Genomic DNA, 17559 nt, shown 5'->3' on the forward strand with positions numbered 1-17559 from the left:
AAAGGGGTAAAAACTTTTTAAAAAAATAAAAATAAAGTACTAGGCATGATAGGGGATCAGTCTTGCCTTTGAAAGATAATACCATATCAAATGGACAAAAGTCAGTTATAAGAAAAGAGAATGGATAAGAAGAATTTGCCTTATCTGTTGACAGTCATGAATGTTTTTTTGTGTATGGTAAGTAGCACAGCCAGGGGGGACAAGTGCTCATGTCTGCACCAGGGATGATTTGACAGCATGTGAAGAGTTAATAACCTCACATTTCGAAAATTAAGGAAATGGGACCTTGAGGAAGCATTCTAAAACATAACATGCAAAGCCATTTTTGCTAATCAAAGATGCATTGCAAACTTGGCTGACATTTGCTTTAATGAAAGGGTTTTATTGCTGTCCAGCTCCTCCACAGAGTTCAAAACTGTGTAGATGAACTCTGAACTGTCTAATATTTAGTGTTGAAGGACTGGACTTCTTTTTCCAACAAAAGAATCCATGGATTTTAGGTGTTCATCTTCCAAGCTCTGTCCAGCTGGTGTGGGTAACCTCTTTGCGTATGTCCCTAGACCTGAGTAACTTAATGAAGATAAGAACAGAATTTTATTATAGGAAGAATACATCAGAATTAGCATACTTTGCACAAACTTACTTTGCACAAACTTACTGGACCAAACCAGTAAGATCTCCCATATGTGTCACTTCAAATTCCTCACCATTTCCTAAATATGCAAACATTTCTCTCCAGATTTTAGAGGAGCCTATAGTTTTCAAGCACTTAACAAAATGCCAGCTAAATAGTTGCTTTCATGAACACGTATGCAAAGCAAACTCCAGAAAAGAGGAAGTCTCTTAGTCTACTTTTATATTTAAAAATGTGAGTTGAATATTATTTTATAACCTCAATACTGTTATATACATTAAAGATCCTACCCACCAGGAGTTCTTGAAAGGTTTCATTGGTGTAACTTACACCAAAATCTAGTGACAAAAGAGAGAAAATAGAGAACATTCACTATTGTTGTAAGAAGTTTTCAAAGTGGGTTTTTTGGAGTCTCTTTTGGAACTAAGCCAATGGTGTTGCCTTCACCATTCTGAGAATTGAAGGGACGTAGTCCTTGCAGTGGCAGAAAAAGCAAAGAATTCTTGGGACCCTAAGGATCAGTTTATTGGTCATCAGAAAATAAAACTTCAGAGGTGCTGGATTCTGGGATTGACCCCTGAAGAAAAGTTGACATGTCTGAGATATTCCCTGCCCCGTCTAGAAGGTGAATTCTGGCACTATCCAGCAACATTGTAAAAGAGAAATGGTTAAAGAAAGGATATGTATGCCAGAAAAAATTAATTCTTACATTTTATTCCAAAATAAACCTTTATTTTCTTTCTCTTAGGATGGCTTGGGAGGGGTAAAGAAAAAAACTCTTCTGATGAAAAAAAAAAAAACAACAACAAAACTGATGTTCCATCAGTTAAAATGATTTTGTGCATAAATGCTTTTTGTACACCAGTGACAGAAAATGCATTTAGGTTTTTGCATCTGAATATTTGATCATTAATTAAAAAGATCAGAATTCTTGAATTCTTCTAATAAAACTTCATGTTAATTGCAAAATCATTTCCACAGGGGAAAATATTTTGACATGAAAATGTCAGTTTATCCTGATGTAAATGAGAATTAAAACCTGCCATGTTAGAGGAGAATAACAATGATGTAAACAAAATTACAATGAACTGGGGAAAAATAAGTTTCATTTATGAGAGGCAAGCGCCTCTGTGTCTGTTCAGCTGAAAGTCCTTAACATCCTTCCAAAGGTTCAGTCTGAGTTGCAACCCATGTTTTTGTTGCTTACAAGATCCAGATTTTAAATCAGAAGACGGAGCTGTCTTGACCAAAATTCTGTGGTTTTGTGTTTCCAGGTTTCTCCCCATTCCAGCAGATGCCAACACAGGCAGACTCTGAAGCCCTGACACCTTCCAATACCTTGTTCCAGCAAGGTTTGTGCTGGTCCACAAACATCAGCTGAGCTGAACTGATCTTATATTTTTCATCTTCCAACCCAGGAGGGAAAACAGGAAACAGGAAACCCAGTTAATTTATCCCTGTATTTTATGGATGCTCAATATTGAAAAAAGATGAGTTCTGCTCAATATTTTGCATTTAATGCTCACTAACATTTTCACAATAGATGTGTACAGATGCTCCACTTCATTGATAGGTAGTTTAAAGTAAGCACAGTTATGATTATTTATCATGTAATTTCCAAGACTGGAATGAAAAATAAAAATATTCTCAACTTTAAAAGGGAAGCAATTTCATCTTATTGCTCTGACCATTTATATTAGATGTTTCTGAGAATAATATTGTTGATACAATTAATACATTATTATAAAGTTCATATATTATTATACAATTGAAATGAGTATTACTGATTCTATTAAGTTGTTGGTATTTAGTACCAAAAAACCAGTTTGCCTTGGATTTGTGTTTGAAAATGTTTACAAAAAGCTGAACTAAGACTAAGTAACAAATTGTATGGGAATTTCACTGACTAACAAGACTGTGACTTGCTGTCTAAGAGCAACATTGTGTGAAAATAATTCTACAGAACAGCTTCAAGATAAAAGTGCAGTTTTGTCATTTACAAAATACTCTATTGATTTTGAGAAAATGTACCCTGAGAAAAGTAAAAATAAGATTTATTGGTTCTTTCACTGGTTTAATTTATCATCCCATTCAAAGGTATTGAATAATGTATTACATCTAAGGAACATTATAATAGAACACAAATTGCAAAGAAAATATCTAAAATTATAACTGGAAACTCATCATTTTTACAGTTTTAAGTTGAGTGATTCTTATGCTGCTAGAGTGATGTAATTGAGGTCAGAATAAGCTAAGACTAGATAGACTGCAGAAATAGTCTGCTTCAATGGGCATGTACTTAAGTTTTCTGGAATTCTTATTTCCTGAGAAATTTAGGAATTTCAGCTCACCATTTCGGTTAAATCAGAGTAAAGGAGAATACTACTCAAAATTGATGTCACTGCACAATAAATGGAATTAAAAACTATCAAGAAATCTTGGCCTGTGAGATTGCACTTATGTGCACAAGAACTGATGTTACTTATTAACAAACCTGTGTATGTGCACATGTTAAAAGAAAATAGAGATCTTGACATGACAGTTAAAATATTCAGGGGTTTATCCTTACCTTCTAGTACATATTTATCACTTTTAATAGGACACATTATTTAGTTCTACTTTTCACTTGACCTGAGCCACTAAAGCAATCGGATTACCCTTTAGTTCAAGTTGGTTTATACAAAGACTCTTTTCACTGGCAATGAGCTGCTCCAGCACAATAACCTCACAAAGGCCCCACATAAAAGGCTGTGTAGTGTATTTTTAGGATACTTTGTATATTTTTGATCTACTTCAGTATATTTTGCATACCTTGTCTGTGTTGTTATTATTTGAGTTTTAACTACAACAGACTTTGTATGAAGCTACAGAGAAACCAAACAGGGAATTAAACTTAAAAAAAAAAAAGAAGATTCTCTTCTATGCTTTCATTTATGGTCAGTCACCACTATATCCCCTCTCATTTCTTTTGAGATTTGTAGTCAAGAGCAGATCTATGGCCATCTGTTTTTAATCTGCTATTCAGGATGATAGTCTGTGGATCAATGAACTCTAGCCATAGTCTATAGAGGAGCTGCAAATCTTTTTGGGATAATTTCCAGAGGATAATAATATTCACAAGAGACTTCTTTTGCCTTCTTTATCTCCAACTACAGTTTTTCATAAAAGAATGCTATCATAGCTGCCTGTTCCAACAATTGCTTCTGTCATGATGCATTATTGCCAGGGAGTTAAACAATTGAAGTAATAAATCTTTGAGCTTTTAACTATGCTACTACTGCCCAAAGGAGATTTTGTGAGACAGCAGTGAGCTAAAGAGAGTCAAGCGACTAAATGCAAGAGGGGCAGACAAGCTTTCCTTTTAAAATAGTGTTTGGATTTTCTTGCAAGAAGGTCATAGCATGAAATAAAAGTTCTTTGACAAGCCTGAAATTAAACAGGGTCCACTTGCTTCACTGAATGCCCACTAGACACTAGCCATAGTGACATAAATGAATAATTCTACTGGCTGTGAGTTATGCTGTGAAAAACATTTCAACAGAAAATAAAAAATATTTCTTGCTGTCCTGGTGTCCACTGACTTGGTATCTGCTTAGAAGAAAATGCACAGATGCATATGCTAAAAGATGCTAACCTCCTTGGATATTCAACAGTTCACCTGATTAGCACAGTTCTACACTTCCAGTTCTGTGTATGATTTGCAGCCCTCCTGCCAAAGAAAAAAAATAAATTTGTGTCTTAGTAAATACCTGAGAAGGGGCTGCAATGCTGCTCACCCCTTCCCTCCTCTCCCCATCCTGACAAAAAAAATTTTGGAGTGTATTTTCAACTGAAGAGATGCAGGTTCTTCATTCCCCAGATGAATTCAATACGATTCTGCAGGATGCTGCACTACTCTCCCCAGAGTCAGCTGAAGTCCCTCAACCCTTAAGGATGCTCATTACCACATATGCATTGCCATTCCTTGCAGAGGGGATGAAGGCTTGACAAGTCACCCTAACACACTGCTCCAAACAAGTATAAATATGCAGCAGTCCTGAACTATTAATTCTTCCAACATGCTTTGTTCTTTCTTTCAGAAATTTGACAAAATGAAAGCAACTCAGGAACATTTTCTGACCCAAAATTCAGGCCTCCTATCCAAAGTGCATCACTGCACTGAAAAATCCTTGTTGATTTGAATACCCAGTTTTTAAAATTATTGTTGTATATCCTGTGTAAGCAGCAGCATCCTTATATCTCTTGAGAAAAACCTGCACTGACCATTCTTTCAGATTCATGTAACATTATTTATGTTGATATTCTGCATTTTAAATATGAACAGATGAATTCTCCCCTGAGGTACATAAATGCAATTCCCACTGAAATCAATTAAAACTGTCTAGAAATCTTGCATTTATATCCATTTATATCTCTTGTGAATAATTGGAGATATATCATGTACATTGTCTAATGGAATGATGAATCTCTCCCATTTCACTATCTGGAAGGTGACTTGGGATACTAGAGCCACAGCTTTTCATTTGCTGTGAAGTTTTCAGAACCACAGCTTCTCTGTACACCTCTATTTGTATAAATTATTTCAACTTCATGGTGTTAATCCTCTTTTTTTGTGAGCTTTATATAGATTTCCTGCCAAGTAAGAAAGACCTATGGGGAAAAAAAACATATTTTAAGTTTTCCTGAGGCTACTCATATAAAATATTTCTACTCTATAATATTATGGAGAACTTTTTACAATAAAATAAATTTATTAGAAAGTGGAAAGGCTATGATATTAACCAGGGAAGTATTTGCCAGAAATACGACTACCATGTTGAAAATTAAGATTTTTTGAGAGTAGTGCTTACCCCATCCAGTCAACAGAGTTTTTGTCACTGAGTTTTGGGCTGGGTATGATTTCCCCCTTTTCAAGGAGCATCTGAGGAAAAAAATGAAACAGAAATGACATTCAAATTCTTATTTCAAAATAAGCATGTTGCTGCTTCCAAAATAACTATATTTCCAAGCTCTCTTTAATTTCTATTAAAAACAAGGATGGATTCTATGCTCATACAAAATATTTCAAATCAATTACAAAATATTTCATCTGAAGTGATTTCTGTGCTATTACTTTCATTGTTTTAATACAAGTGTTTTCTTGGTTTCAAGAGTTTTAATTGAGACTGAAGTACAGTTTGGTTGGAGTGCAAAATCCATTTTGAGATACTTGTGACATATAAGTACAGGTCAGAATTTATCTGTAGCCCTTCTAGACAGCCACTGCAAAGTGTTTTTTTGAGAATGAGAGTGTGAGGAGTTGTATAAACAGGCAGCAGCACCTTGAGACAGAGACAGGGAAAAGCAGCTTTTCCTCTTTCTGCTGCAGAGCTTCAGCTTTACGTAAGAAATTGGCTTCACATCCATACCTTTAACAGAACCTCCATAAAGTTTTTATTAAGAGATTAAACAAAATATTTTTGTGGAATAAGAGTCTCGGGACATTTACTGAAATGAGATTTATCTTCAAAGCAGAAGATATTGATCATGTGTTATTGCAATAGCAATATTATTTCTTTTACTAGGTGATTGATGGCAGTGCAATAATTTTGATTGATGGATATCAGTACACAGGAGAGAGTGGTTAATATAGTTACTTAACAGCAGAACTCTGATTAGTTCATATTGTAACTGCCCCTTCTGTGGCTGAGAAAACTAGGAAAGTTTTAGAAAACAGTGGCTATTTTCTCCATAGAACAAATTTTTTATTTAAAATATGATATGATTAAGATACTTCTTAATCAAAGACCTTAGAGGTACTTAAACACAATAATTTAAAATTCTTTCAAAAATGTTTCCTAGAATAAATAAATTTTACTAATAAAATCTAATGAAGACTAAAGAAAAATTTTTTATATTCATTCTCAAAGTTGCATCCATGATTTACCCATGGCTGTGAGAATCTCAATTATCTCTTAAGATCAGTGAGTACTTATCTATGTGTCTGTGAGGTGGGAGGAGACACATTCCTTCCTGGTCAGCACCTGGGGCACAGCCCTGCCTAATCTTAGCTGTGCCATTCATTCCCCTCTTAAAAACATACATAGTCCATTCATCCTTTTTCAAACTATATGAAAAGTATATGAAAATTTCTCGTTTAAATATAGGTAGGGAAAAAAAAAAAATTATGATGGCCATTTTTTTGCTGAAGGCTTTAAGCAGGATATCCTTATCAAGAAAAATGGTAAGAACTTTACCTGTGGTAGAGTACCTATGCTGTGGATACCTAAAGAAGCATTCCCGTTAAACTCAGTGCTTGTGTTCCCTAAGCAGGTGACCAAGAGAGGTAAGGGGCTCAGAAGATTGCCAGAGGCAGATTTTTCTGGCAATTTTTGATGTCTACTGTTAGATATCCTCCCCTCTGGGGGCCTTATAAGGAATCTAGAGTTTTCTAGGGTTTAGGGTTCCTAGAGTCCTGCATATTAAGATTTCCTAATATATAGAATATTGCTTTAGCCAAATAGACTATGCCAAAGTTTAGGTGCCCATCTTTGGTGACCTTTTTGAACAAATATTCATAAAATCATATAATGTCAGGTTGGAAATCTGGTCCAGCCCTTCTAATATTACTGTTCATATGATATGTCCCAGTGCCCCACCAAGCTGAGACTTAAAGCTTCCCAACATGAGGGAATCCACCACTTCCCCTGGGAGACCATTCCATTGGAATACTGCATTCCTCCTGCTCCTGTTGTAAGAATGGAATGACAAGGGCAGGGACAGAGTGCATGAGCTGGAGTTTTGGCTTTCAAAGAGCATTTTCTTAGCACACATCTTTTTCTCCGTGTCTACTCTGGTGTTGACATCAGCAAGTGTGGGCTTCTGTTGTCACATAGTAGCTATGCTATAGTGAGTTATCAGGACATACTGAAGCTTGAACATGAAATGAGGAGCTAAAATGCAAATGAGAATCTATGCAGGTTGGGTGGAGAATGGATGGAGGGCAGCCCTGAGGAATACTTGGGTGTGCTGGCTGATGAGAAGCTCAACATGAGGCAGACATGTGCACTTGCAGCCCGGAAAGCCAGTCATATCTTGGGTTGCATCAAAAGAAATGTAGCCATCAGGCCAAGGGGAGTGATTCTGCCCCTCTGCTCTGCTCCTGTGAGGACCCACCTGGAGTAATGTGTTCATTTCTGGATCCCTCAACACAGGAAGGGTATGGAGCTATTGGAGCGAGTTCAGATGAGGGCCACAAAAATGATAAGAAGGCTGGAGCACCTCTCCTCTGAGGACAGACTGAGAGAGATGGGGATGTTCAGCCTGGAGAACAAAAGATGCTGAGGAGATGTTAATAGTGGCCTTCCAGTAGTTGATGGGAGCCTACAGGAAAGACTTTGCACAAGGACATGTAGTGATAACACAAGGGGTGATGGATTTTAGCTGGAAGAGGGTAGATTTAAGTTAGACATTGAGAAGAAATTCCTTAGTGTGAGGATGTATCTGCTGGAACAGGTTGCCCAGGGAGGTTGTGGATGACTTATCCCTGGAAGTGTTCAAGGCCAAGTTGGATGGGGCTTGGAGAGACCTGGTCTTGTGGGACCAGGGGAGTTGGAACTGGATGATCTTTAAGGTCTCTTCCAACCAAAATCATTCCTTGGTTCTGTGATTCTATAATGGGACACCCCTTCTGTTTTTAAACCTTTTATCTCTTCCTGATTAGGATTGATCAGCCTTGCTATTTCAGACCTTCTCCCCCTCACCATCAGTAAAGATGCTGCTAGCTTACAATGGGAATTGGGCAGCTGCCCATCCCCTGAAATCCCACCCTGTCCTGCTCCTTTAATCCACAGGGTAAAGGCAAAGCAGACAGCTTTGTGTCCTCGGGGGTTAGCAAAGGGAAGCACGCCTCCTGCGCCTCAGTCCTTGTTGCTCCCAACACCTCCCTCCTGCCCGGCCAGGAGCAGCAAGGGGCTTATGGAGGTTCTTGCCTGGTGTCTGTCTTCCAGGCCAGTTCTGGGGGGGCTGTCGGGCTCTCTGTGGGGGCTCAAAAGCTTCCTGGCACCCTGCAATTCCTGTTTCCATCGGTGCTGCTGAGGAGACTGCCTCTCCCTCCCCAGCCTCTCCGCCGCTCACTCTGCAGGAGCATCTTGTCCTTCATTTGAATAAAACCATCATCAAAACCATTCAGTTGAGTCACCTAATAAACCACTTAATTCCAAAATCCATACCATGGGTGATTTAGAAAGGGCAATTAAAAAGCCAGAGAACAGTCTATATGGTCTTTCTATTGTGAGCTTGATCAGCCTGGAGTGCCACTTGCCATCCACTCTGCTAATAAAAGTCTAGATACACAAATTGAAATAGTGTTTTATAGATGCCAGTTTTGTTTTCCTTCCTCTGCCCCAGCCTGTCATAAAGTGCTTTCTTTGATATGAATCACTACTTTTTAATTTGTTTTATTTATTTTACTTAATTTTACTTTTTTTACTTTATATTATTTTATTTATTTTTTATTTTTATTTTACTTTACTCTGATTGCAGATTTAGGGCTACAAGAAGAATGACCATGACATAACCAACAAAGGGTGGAAGGCAATGAAACATTCACCCAGAAGGTCAAGTGTGGCTCTTCACAGCTGGGTGTCAGACCAGCCATGGCTGTGCAGGGAGCACAACATCCTTCTCCTGGTCTAAGTCAAGGAGCAGCTGGGCTTGGGACTGAGCCAGCTCCATCACAGCTCTGCTACTGTGACAGGAGCCACTGAACACAACCCCTCCTCAGGATCAGGACCCAAGGTTCAATCTCACCCTTGGTAAAGGGTCAAAGAATATCGGACTTATATCTGCAATTAATCTTGGCAAAACTCTGCTTTAGAATCTATTAATTCCAGAGTAAGAATGCTGAGAGGAGAGTGACTAAAACAAGAGCCACAGCAGGATTAACCTGAAGTTAATTTTTTGTTCTCATGTTATCCTCCTGGCTGCTTGAAAAAAAGCTAGTATGCTAATGTTCCTTTTCATAGACACTGCATGAAACTTGCCTGTTCACATCCTGCAATGTCTGAATGAGAAGCTGGCCCAGATCGTATCCGTTCTGTGCCTCCATCTGTGCTGGTGGGTCAAACTGCTCTGTGAAAACAGCTTTCCCATAGCTACTCATATTCAGCTAAACCACCGAGAATCTGAAGTGCTAGGAATTTGGACTGAACTCAGTTTTCCTTTTGATTGAAAAAAAATCCAGACAAACACACGATTGAAAACCATCCCCTCTTTTCCCAGCTGAAGGAGAGGGCAAGCTTGAGCAGCAACTGGGAAGTGCTTTGCCCTCGGTGCCAGAGCGGAGCACAGGGATGGTGCTAGAAAAGCAGGAGTGGGAGCTACATCTCATTCCTGGAGTGAAACAGGCACAAGTAAAGCAGGCACAAGCCCACACCAGAGATCCCTGACTGTGCTGTGTGGGCCTTTGTGGAGACAGTTTATCTCGTGTTCTTCTCTTTGACAATTTGCCATCCCAGATAACTGCCAAGGCAGTGCTCCTTGCAGGATAGCATTAGTGCAAGTGTGTTTCCTTGCAGTTCCTACAACTGTCTGGTTTTCTACTTCTCTTCCCTTTTCTGTTTCCTGTTAGCACTGCATCCTAAGCTCCTAACCTCTTATACACATATACATTTTCTTTTTTTCTTCTGCTGGGAGGTGCTGCACTACGAGATCCATGTAGTGAGAGTTCAGTGCTGTATGTTGGAGCAGTGCATATGCTAGCCAGTTTTCTCACCCACACCCCTCTCCGTGGGATTTCTCAGCACATTTGCTTTCCAAGTCCTGCACTCAACATGTGGTGCAAAGTGTAGAGGAATATCCGGGTCTGAGGCCCTGCAGTGTACAGGAGGACTCTTCCTGACTTGCATTAATATTGCTGCCAGTGAAATCTGTGGCATTTTGATTACTTCAAAACTCCGGCGTCGAAATGCTTTTCGTTCTGCTTACCCATATGACTCTCCTTCCAGCTTTTTGTCTTCAGATGAAAGAGAGGGGGAAGAAAAAAATCTTTTGATGTTTTAAAGAATATTGTAAGATATTCTTAAGAAAACACCACTTCATTTGCTCAGGCTCTTGTTAATACAGGCTTTCATAACTTCCAGGATTGACTATTTTAATTTGTTCCTGGTGGTGTTCCAGATTGTTTGCTAAACTGGCTGCAGATGGTTTTGAATGTTGCTGCTGCCAGAATTGTTACTAGGACTTGATCTACAGATCATATTTCTCCAGTCTCCCATTTCCTCTACCCTGATGCCTGTTAAGCAGCATATGGCTTTAAAATTCTTTTTACTGACTTATAAAGCTTGCAGTGGCCCTGATTCTCTTTACCTTCCTGACCTTTTGACTCTTAGACTTTTGCTTAGGCTTGCAGCTTATCTGATGTAATGTCCACTGACTCTTCAGAGCCAGCATTTAGAAAACAGTGTCAAGTGTGGCACTGGGTTTTCCTCCCATGCTTTCCCATTTCCTCCTCATGCTTTCCTGTAGCTTCAATGAAGGAAGGGGAGTAGGTGGGTTTTTTTTCTTCTGTTGCCTAATGTTCAAATTATTATCCCAAGTTTTTTACACTGAGCTGTTCTGCATAGATTTAAGCACAGACGCAGGGACACACAAAGTCAACACATTAGCAGTACACTGCTTCTTTAAAATTCAAAGAGCAAACAAAACCAGTTTGCTTCCCAGCTGATGTACAAGAGACCTGATCTAATAAACTCTGAAGAGCCACTTCCCAGCTACACCAACTGAAGAGGTAGAGAGAGCTCCTTGTATGTGCGTGGCATGAAAAAATTTGCAACACTGCCTTCTATTTGTGTGCCCTTCAAAGACTCTGACTCCTGACAGCTCAGGAGCATCACTGCTATCTTGATATTAACTTTGTGTTGCTTCAGCTGAAAAGCAGGTGTAGGAAAACAGTATCTTGCCTGAATATATGTCGTGACACAGGATTTGGTCCTCCCTTAACTAGCTAGACGGTGCTGCTGGTTTTCATCCCTGTAGATGCAGAAAGAAGAGCAACAGAAAGGATCTGGGTTCTTTTCACCTGTAACTGGATGTGCCCAAAGAGCTATTATTGACAGTGGCACAACACAAATGCACAACGGGTGAAATTTTGTATTTTCTGAAATCTATGGGAATTTTCTTGGCAACTTTGTTACAGCTGATGCTTTAAGGAGTGAGGTTTAAAAGCAGCTTGGCTTGCTCAGGTTGGCAAGTGACTGAAAAGAGCTCTTGCTGTCAGTAACCTAAGTCAGGATTTGTCTCGAGGCCACAGAGGTGTAACCAGAGGGTATCGTAGTTTTAGAGCTCTCTTCCAGAAAAAAAAACTCTGCAAGACTAACCCCTGACATTTATTTTTCAGGGCCTAGTCCAGGGTGAATTCCAGCCCTCTTACTACCCTTGAGCTGCTCTGGTCTCCATCTGGAAGGAATTCAAAATGCTCCCTTTTGCTTCCACCTCAGTCTGCAAGAGTAGACCCAGAATCCCAGTGCATTCCACTACTCTGCCTTCACTGACTGCAATGCAGTTATTATTTCTGAGAAGATATGTAAGAGTTTCTTTCATCTGACTGTCTGATTTATAGATATCTGTTTCTTCCTTTTCTTCTCATTCTGATTCTTTTTGTGAGATCCTATATCTTTTGTACTTACTTTTTTCATTCTTTCTACAAGCCCTCTTCTGTTCTGCTTCCCCTATAAAAAAACATCCCAACCTTTTTTTGCTTCTCTTGCTTCTTCAGAGTTGATCATAGCTGCATATTATATTAGAATCATAGAATTGTAAGGGTTGGAAGGGAAATTTAAGATCACCTAGTTCCAACCCTCCTGCCATGGGCAGGGACACCTTCCACTAGATCAGGTTGCTCAGAGCTCTGTCCAGCCTGGCCTTAAAAACTTCCAGGGATGGGGTTTCCACCACCTCTCTGGGCAACCTGTTCCAGTGTCTCACCACCCTCATGGTGAAGAACTTCTTCCTAACATCCAATCTAAATCTATCCTCCTTTAGTTTGAATCCATTCCCCCTAGTCTTATCACTCCCTGACATCCTAAAACGTCCCTCACCAGCTTTCTTGCAGGCTCCTTCAGATACTGGAAGGCTACAATAAGGTCTCCTCAGAGCCTTCTCCTCTCCAGACTGAATAACCCCAACTCTCTCAGTCACAGAATCAGAGAATCATCCAAGTTGGAAAGGACCTCTGAGATCATCAAGTCCAACCCTTGATCTATTGCCACTGTGGTTACCAGACCATGGCACTGGGTGCCACATTCAGTCTCTTCTTAAAAACCTCCAGGGATGGAGAATCCACCACCTCCTTGGGCAGCCCATTCCAATGCCTGATCACCCTCTCTGTAAAGAATTTCTTCCTAATATCCAAGCTAAACCTCCCCTGGCTTAAGTTCATGCCCTGTTGTCTTACTGGGAGCCGCCTGGGAGAAGAGACCGACGCCCCCCTGGCTACACCCTCCTTTCAGGGAGTTGTAGAGAGTGATGAGGTCTCCCCTGAGCCTCCTCTTCTCCAGACTGAACACCCCCAGCTCCCTCAGCCCTTCCTTACAGGACTTGTCTGTCCTCATAAAGAGAGGTTTACCACTATGGCTCTTCTCTGCACATGCTCCAGCATGTCCATGTCTTTCTTGTAACAGGGTGCAGTACTCCAGGTGGGGTCTCACTAGAGCAGAGTAAATCAGAGTAAAATATTATCTTGTAGTAATGAAAAAGAAAAAAGAGGGAAGAAAGAATAGGACTTATTCATAAAAACTCTTCCCTCAAGATACTTGTACAATTTATTGAAAAACAAGTCAAAATTCAGATTAATTTTCAGAGCTTAGAATATATTAAGTTTATTACTATATGTTAAATTTGTCAAGAGAGAATTGCAGTATTCCATACAAAGTGAGAGGGCTCTGATATAGTTTGTGAAGTATATGGAAACGAACTGTAGTTATAAGGTGAGGAACCTACGACATAGAACATGGAAACTCATTAAAATTCATGACAATTTACTTCTGTGATGTTGAGGCCAAATGATTTATTACAACCAGGTCAGTGATAAGTTGATATTAGAAGTTACTTTTTTCCTGTGTGTGTACTGTAAGGCTAATGTGAGAACATGGCACACAAGTATAGAGTCAGCTTTTTTAAGATGTTGAGCAATTGGAAAAAGAGAGTAAAGGAAAAAAAAGGAAAAATAATAAACAAATTTATCTGAGGGCTAGAGAAGTTACTTTGCCTTTGTAGAGTTGAAGCTCAGCATGTTGATTTGACTGGAAAGATAGATGTTGAAATAAGCCTTAATCAAACAGATATGTCCACAACAAGATAAATGGATGGACACTCTGCCCAGATGAAGTCAAAAGAAAACAGGAAACATACTCTGAACAATGGGGGCAAATAATTGCTGCAACACAATACACACACAAAAACCCAAGCCAAAACAAAGCAGTCATATAACCTAAACAAGTCTGAATGCTTTTCTGGAAGACTTAAGTTGACTCAACACAAGTTTTACTTTAGTCACACATATTACTGAGCTCTCCCAGTATATGAAGGATGAATAAAAAATTGTTCTCTGGGGTGTGCAGGACAGACTTAAAGAGATGTTGGTCTGTCCCGGCCTTGAACTTTAACAACTGCAAAGATTCTGGGTAAGACTTTCTGTCACACTTTGCTTCATACATAATGGTGGCAAAAAACCCTAAAGCATAATTTGTCTTTGCTTTTAAAAGGAGAAAAACAATTAATATCAATCTTTTTACAGAACAAGTTTCAATATTCTTCAGCAGATTCTTTCAATTCTTTTGACTGAAGTTAAATGCTTTAACATTTCCAAATAAAAATGTCTGGTTTTGGTTTGTTGTCTTGAACAGTTTAGTTCAGGAGACAGAGAGACTCTGATTCCTCATGGGGACTGCAGTTCCAAGGCAGTGTTCTCATTTTACCACTGTGATTTGAGGGCTCTACATAAACTGGATCTTTTCTGATTTCAGCATTGGGAACATCTATAGTGTAGCTCAGTGAAGAAAGCTTTTGCAAAAAGAACTGGGGCATGCATTATCTGTACTAAGATCCCATGAGGCATTGCTATGGCTTTTGTGACCATGAAGTAAAGTTTAAATGATATGGTTTGAAGTGTTTTAGTTAAGTAAAATGTTTCCCTTGGAGTCAGTGTTGCACTCAGAAACTTCAAGGAATATTATTAATAATTCCTTGTAGTAAAGTTCACCTTTGCAGAAAATGCATTTTCTATGAGAAACTGTTCATGAAAATTTCCTGACTAGTTTTATTTAAGAACTAAAGAACCAGCTCTTAATTAAAAGAGGGAAAGTGCCAAATATTAACACCCCCAGGGACAGCAAAACTGATTAAATACGTGTCTAATGTTCTGTTTTTAATCCAAGGGAAACTGCATCAATAGCATACATGTTGTTTTAAGTTTTTTTCATTTCCATGAAAAAATGTCTAAGTGAAACAGCATGTTCTTTATGCTGGGGTCCCATTCCCTCAGGTTACTCCCATCATGCTAACAGTGCATGAGTGCTGCTCTTTTCTCTGAGCAAGCAGACGTGCCAGCAACGTGATGGCTGGAAGTAACAATGAAAAAATACTGAAGTGGTCCTTGTGTATGCCTGACTAACTTCTGGGTCATGAGCCAAGGTGACATGGAGAGCTGAGCTCTCTAATAGTGGCATGGTTACACTTTTCGTTGACTTCCCCCATGGTGTTTAGTCTTGCCCCCTTTCAGGGCTGGCTGTGACAATGAAACAGTCAGGCCATTGCTGATTGTCCCTTCCTGATGGTACAGATGTTAGGAACAGCTGCACTTGATGACCAAAATATATGGCGCGGGGAGCTAGAAATGGCAAAATTTTGTTGCTGAAAAAAAAAATCCTTTTTCAGAATTGCAGAATAACAAATTGCCTGAAGTTGGCATGGACTTCTAGAGACGCTCCCTGCTGAAGCAAGACTACCTATGGCCCGTTGCCCAGGACTATGTCTAGAGGACTTTGGAACCTCCCCTAAGATGGTGACTCCACAACCTGTCTGAGCAATCTGTGTCAATTCTTGGTAACCTTCATAGTAAAAAAGTATTTCCTAACATTTAGAAGGAACCTCCTGTACTTCACTTTGTGCCTATGGACTGTCACTGGACACCACTAAAAGAACCCTGGCTCCATCCTCTTTAAAATCTCATTTCAGGTGCTTACACACATCAGTTAGATCCCCCTGTGCTACAGGGTCCCAGCTCTCTCAGCCTTTCCTCACAAGAGAGGTGCTTCAGTCCCTTAATAATCTTTGTGGCCCACTGTTGGTGTCTCCCCAGCATGTTCATGTCTCCCTTGTACTGGGGAGCCCAGAACTGGGCACAAGTCTCCAAGTGTGGCTTCATCATCATTGATTAGATGGGCAGAATCACTTCCCTTGACCTGCCAAGTACAGCCCAGGATACCAGTAGCCTTCTTTGCCATTGCTGGGGCATGTTTAACTTAGTGTTCAGCAGGACCCCCAGGCTCCTTTCTGCAATTCTGTTTTTGAGCTGGGTGGCTCCAGGGATGTGTGGGCTTGCTCCTCCCCAGGTGCAGGACTTTGCACTTCCCCTTGCTCAACTTTCTGAGGAGACTTCCTTATAGAACTAGGTGTTATCAGATAAAAATCTCTGCTGGACAGACACAAACTACAAAATAGTGTAGATAATTTAAAGAAAGTAATTCTGATCTGCTGTCAACACTTAGAGCTTGTGTACCCAACAACAGCACTATTAGAGTACTTAAAATATCTTGCCTCCCACTATACCAGATCCAATTTTTTTTTTTTCCCAGAAAATATGTATGGCATTGATCAATATACTCTTAAAATTCTGAAAATCTAAAGATGTGGAGCTACTGAGACTACCCTTAACACTGAAATAACTACCAAATCTTTCAAATCTCTGATGCCAAGGAGAGAAAGCAAGCATCCTGGGTTTTGTCCCTGGGCTTTCTACCACTGCTGCACACGCTGAGAGGCACAACGTGCCATCTCTGAAAACAAATCCACATCTCCTCAGTACAGACCTTTATTAGCAGAGATCAAATGGTCTATTGCAATGTAGCCAGGTGACTTATGGAGATAGGCATGAGAGTCCAAATTGCCTTAGCAGCTCAGTGGCTTCTCAGTGGCTTTAAATTTGTAAAATGGGTTACAGAAATGTTATTGTAATAAGTATAATATCAACTTAGTGCCCATTAAGTTACACCAAACTACTTGATTTTTCTTGAACTATATTGAGTACTTATATGTGTTTGTGTGTGCATACGCAGGGTTTTTTTTAAATTAAACTATAAGCTGACCAGCAGACATAAATCTAGATAGAGTGCCACACTTTTTGCTGGTACTTGTTTCCTGGAAAGGCCAGTGGATAATTGTAACTCTGGCAAATATATTTGCTCAGGTCACACTGAGGCTGAAAGCCATCTTTGTAATCTGTAGTGTTAAATACTTTTTAAAGGAAAAAATGTCTCATCAAAAAAGTCACATGTAAATGTAGGCAAAGGTTAAATCAAATCTGAACTTCTTTTACAGCACAGAGAAGCAGAGCTGAGATCACATGAAAACCACAGTACAGTTCTGTAGACAGTACCCTGAGACAAAGCAGAAATTGTGAGAAAAACTCATCCATCCGTAACAAGCAGGTCCTTCTCATCAGTGAAAACAAAACCAGAGAAGCAGAAAAGACCTGTAAAGTATTAGTTTACTTTTACCACTAATTTGTGGATGACTAATTGGAGAGCACTGTGTGACAGTAAGCAACAAATGCTCAGTATTTATATCATGAAACGCAGTGAAATGGTGAAAGACAAGCCAAATTGTTTACAGGAGGCTTTCAGTGTGGCACAGGGTTTCAGAGTGGCTTCGCCAATGCTCAGCTAAGC

This window comes from Heliangelus exortis, chromosome 2 (assembly GCF_036169615.1).
Source record: "Heliangelus exortis chromosome 2, bHelExo1.hap1, whole genome shotgun sequence".
NCBI classification, from domain to species: domain Eukaryota; kingdom Metazoa; phylum Chordata; class Aves; order Apodiformes; family Trochilidae; genus Heliangelus; species Heliangelus exortis.